Source organism: Myotis lucifugus, unplaced genomic scaffold (assembly GCF_000147115.1).
Source record: "Myotis lucifugus unplaced genomic scaffold, Myoluc2.0 scaffold_380, whole genome shotgun sequence".
In the NCBI taxonomy this organism is placed as follows: Eukaryota; Metazoa; Chordata; class Mammalia; order Chiroptera; family Vespertilionidae; genus Myotis; species Myotis lucifugus.
In genome coordinates, this window is record NW_005871428.1 from 1,011,298 (window position 1) to 1,016,050 (window position 4,753).

Genomic DNA, 4,753 nt, shown 5'->3' on the forward strand with positions numbered 1-4,753 from the left:
GGAAAGACCATCAAATATACAAACCTAAAGATTATATTACTTTTTGTTATTATTCTAAAAGATATTAATTAAATTTAAACTGGTTTTTATAATAAAAATTTGGTTGAGACCATAAAATCCTCTTTTTTAATCAGACCATATAAAATATTATATCCTAGGTTGAAATTTTACCACACATAGTACACATAAGGACTACAATCTACTTTGAACTACTAATTTCTCCAGAGAAAATGCAAGAATTATTTTTCTTAAAAATGTACTTCTAAACTTTATGCATTTTATTATCACAACCATATAATTTCTCCTAACTTAATTTGAACTTTAAACTCTTAGAAGCCTTAAATTTTAGGTGGCAAGAGAAATCCTTGGAATTTCTCAGATTGTTGTGGACCAACATTCGCGAGAGTAAGACCACCGACTCCAATTAGGTCTTAAGCAGCAAGCGAGGATTTATTGAAACCAGCCAGTGACTGCCATAGGCGTTCTCTCCTACGACAGCGTTGAACCTGGTTCTAGGCAAGCCTTTTTTACACAGAAACTACAAAACGGTTCGCTAAACACACACAAAGTTACCTGGGATACAGACACAAAGTTACCAGGGCTACATTAATCAATACTGCCCCGTTAAGGTATTAATTAACTTTGCCCTGTTGCTCCAGCTACTAATATAAACTTGCCCCGTACCCTAGACTACCCTCGACCACAGTTGGTTCCATTTCCCCAGTACAAGGGGGGCTTAACTTAACACTCCCTACTGGTCTTTAAGGACGAATTCAGACCCTGGATTCGTCGCTAGTATCCACTAGCTGATAGTACTGGGTGTGCAGGTACCAGCTTCACCTTCAGTGGGTCCTGGGTTGGTTATACTTTCTACCTCTGGGGGCTGTCACCACTGTCGCTGCCTTCACTTGGGTGCGATGGATTTAATGTCTCTTCCTGGCTACCTTGACTGCTGAGGGGGTGCTGAGGACTACAGTATACGGACCGTCCCAGCGTGGCTTGAGCCCTCCGGGCTGGTGTCTTTTCACCCAGACTAAGTCACCAGGGGAAAACTGGCTCGCATCATCCACCCCCGGGACGTCAGCGTTTCGGTGAGCCTCTTGCACAATCCGCTGGGTTGATGTGGCAGCTTGCTGGAGTGCCTGCAAAGACTTAAGCAAATTACGGGTAGAGAGACGGGCGACCTCCTCCTCCCCCATCTTGGGCACCAATGGTGGCAGTCGCCTAAACATTATTTCAAAAGGGGTCAATCCTTGTACATATGGAGTGTACCTAGCTCTGAGGAGAGCAAAAGGAAGGAGACTTACCCAGTTTTCGCCAGTCTCTAATTTTAATTTAGTTAATGTTTCCTTTAAGGTCTAATTTATCCTCTCTACCTGTCCAGAACTCTGTGGTCTATAAACATAATGTAATTTCCAGGTAACCCTTAGGGCCTTAACACTTGGAGTGCGGGTGAATTTCCCGCCAAAATATAAGATGGCTCTGTCTTTTGGTTTTGTTCCATCCACCAAAAGGGTGGATTACAAACAAATATTTGGTAATACGCAGTTACAATCGGCCCGAGTTTACACGTTTCCCGCACTCCACCGCAAATCTATATGAACCGAGTTAAAGACGGCTCCCGCGGAGTACGCGCAATTCACGCGAGCCGACTTAACTTGTTTCCCGCACTCCAAGTGTTAACTATGGATTGTGTAACTTTGGCGATAAACGCTGGGCTATTGTCAAACCCCATGTATAGTGGTAGGCCAAATCGGGGGACAATTTCAGTGAGGAGTTTCCTAACTACTACCTGTGCTGTCTCTGCCTTGGTTGGGTATGCCTCAGGCCAGCGAGAGAAGGTATCAATGAAAACCAGCAAGTATTTATACCCTCCTTGTCCTCCTGGTATCTTGGTGAAGTCCACTTCCCAGTGTTCTCCGGAGTTCTGACCTCAGAATCGCTGCCCTGGCGTGGCCACAACAGGGGGCCCTTGGTTCACCCGGGCACACACTTGGCACCTTCTAGCTAAGTCTTGGGACATTTTCTGGAGCCCTGGGATGTAAAATTCTCTTCCCGGTAGTTCCGATAGCTTCGTTCCCCCCAGGTGGGTGCTCTGGTGGGTCTGGGAAGCGATGGTCTGCCCCAGGGCTTCTGGCACTATAGGCCTCCCGTCTGGCAGAATCAGCCATCCAGCCTCTCCTTCCCGGGCCCTTAGTTTCTCAGCTAGCCTCTGCTCCTCTGGCAGATGAGTAGGCTTCTCTGGGAGCCTTTGTGCTGGCAGGGCTATGAGAACTTCTAGGGGCCCTACTGGTCTTTTAGCCACTTCCTTGGCCCCTATATGGCTGCTAGGAGGTTGAGTATCTCAGGAGCATTTTTAATGTCCTTTCCTCCTGAGGTCAGGAGTCCTTAAGGTGGCTCCTGTGTCCTCCTGTAAGGGCAGTGTGAGGAGATATATCCCTGCAGTCCCTGGGTAGGTCTGGCAGGATGAGTGCCGGGGCGCTCACCAGGGCTTCTTTCTAATCCTGGCAGATTGCAGATCTCCCCTGGCTCCTCCTCATGTCACTACTGCCGCCCCTGCATACCGGGTACCTTCCTCTACGAAGCTGCTCCCGTCGGTGTAGAGGGTCTCATCCGGATTCTGCAGGGGCTGGTCCACAAAGTTCTCGCGGAGGGAAGTGAAGGTAGTCAGTGTCTCGTCAGGGAGGAGTGTGGCCGTGTTCAAGGCGGCTGTTTTCAGAAAGCTGAAATGTTCCTTTCCCCTACCAGAGGGCCTGAGTGAGTGCTGAGTTCCACAAGGAAGTCCACCTTTTGGCCCCCCTCTGTCAGGGTTATCCTGGGTTCTCAGGGGCCAGCTGAGCCCTGACAACCCTAATCCACCTCCTTCACCAACATGGGAGTCGGTTCCCTCGCACGTTCAGGGCACTCCCTTTTCCAATGTCCTTCCTTTCTGCAAAATGCACACTGATTTTTCCCAAGCCAGGGTTGGACTTCTTTTCTCCCTCGAGGCTTTTCTTTGCCCTTCTTGTCTCTCCGGCCCCTTGGGCCTTTTTTTCCTTGCTTATGGCCAGGAGGACCTTCGCCATCCAGGTGTTTAAACCTGCCGTCGGGTCCTCCCGATTGTTAAAAACCTTCTGGGCCACCTCAACCAACTCAGAGATTGATTTCTCCTCAAAGCCCTCTAACTTCTGCAATTTTTCTAATATCTGGAGTCGACTGGGAAACAAATGCAACATTGACAGCCCTCCGATTTTCCGGGGCATTAGGGTTAGGCCCCTGGACTGTCTTTGTCACCTTAGAGAGGTTTGTGGGTCTCTGAGCAGCAGCTCGGATGCCCCTTAATAGAGTCTGGCGATACCGATCGAGAGCCTCCTTTCCCGTTACTATTGGGGTTCCAGTCGGGTAGCCTGAAGGGAAACACAGCCTCTAATCTGTCTTGGTCAGATGTAGGCTGTCCATCCGGACCCAGAACAAGTTTCCTCCCTTCTGCCCTGACCCTCTCTCTCTCTCTTCTGAAGTGAGAAGGGTTTGCAGTAGCTGCTGACAATTATAAAAAATCACGGACTCCAAAAGAGAGATTAACCCTGTGGGTTCTGGGAGAAAGAAGGACCCCGGCCCCTCTAACCGTACCGGCCACTGGTAGAAAATGGGACACAGACCACAAAAGGCTGCCTGTCTGGACCCAGGTCCAGACAGCCTGCCTGCCGCAGTGGCAACACAGGAGCGGGACCAGGGGACGCCTGCAGGGCCCCACCGGCCCTCCCCCTCCGTGCCTGCACACGCTGTCCCCTGCCCAGTTCGAGGAGGGGAGAAAGCAGCCGGGCCCTGGACTGGTGTTTCCGGAGGAAAGGAAACCGGCTGTGGAGGAGGCAGGGCTCCGATCAGGGTCTTTTGCCACCGTGGGACCAGTGGGTGGAGGAGTATACGGGGGAGGCCTGACCCTGGGGAGTGCCTCCTCACCCAGACCTTGGAGAACGGGGGGTTTTGCCCTTCTGGGCCGAAGCCAAGAGGACTGTCTGTCTCTGTCCCAATTTATTTTCCTCATTCTGGCAACTCTTTAACCACCTGTTTTTCAGTCAAAATATCGACCCACACTTGAATATAGGGAATTTGGTCGGGGTGACCCGGCCGGCCGTAGACAACATGGTGAACCTGAAAAGCGGTGGTTAAATCATAAGTCCCTACGTCCAGCCATCCCACCTGGAAAGTGGGCCACTCCCATTCAGAATTTCTGCAAATCAAAAGCATTAACATCTTAACCTTTAAATCTACCCTAGAACTTCAATTTAATACAGTAAATTTACAACCTAGGTAAGAGCAACTGATAGACAGAAATTTTTATTAGCTAAGTGGGCTGATTTCCCTTTAATAGTGAGCAAAAGACTCTGAGAAAAATAATTCTTGTTGCTGCCAAGAGACTTTTGCAGACCATTACGGGTCCAGCCCAAACGTTCAGCCAGGCCTATCAACAGAAAAGCAGAATAAATTAAAGTAGCTTTCACTTCATACAGACCAGTTAATGAGAGTAAATTGGCTAGTCCCACACAAACAAACAGCTGTTTCCAACATGCAATTGAGAACAGTGGGTTCACTTTGTCCCGACCCCATGATGATCGGTGGTGAGAGACAGACAAGGGAGGGGGTGACCTGTTTTCACAGATCCTCATGCAGATGCCCGCCTGGCCGCGTCCCTTAGGAGCTTAGATTCGTCTTACCTAAGGTGCACCCGTATAAACCCCGGGCCTGGTCACCTCCACTTGGGGGTGAGTCACCA

At 49.6% G+C, this 4,753-nt stretch overlaps 1 long non-coding RNA gene across 1 annotated transcript; it reads right to left on the reverse strand.

Annotated features, from left to right (window-relative positions):
• Positions 1-427: 427 nt before the first annotated feature.
• Positions 428-4,179, reverse strand: LOC111828487. Its single transcript, XR_002832372.1, has 2 exons — positions 2,487-4,179; positions 428-1,142 (listed from the first exon to the last, which is right to left on the reverse strand). It is a non-coding gene; the product is annotated as an uncharacterized LOC111828487 (long non-coding RNA).
• Positions 4,180-4,753: the final 574 nt, after the last annotated feature.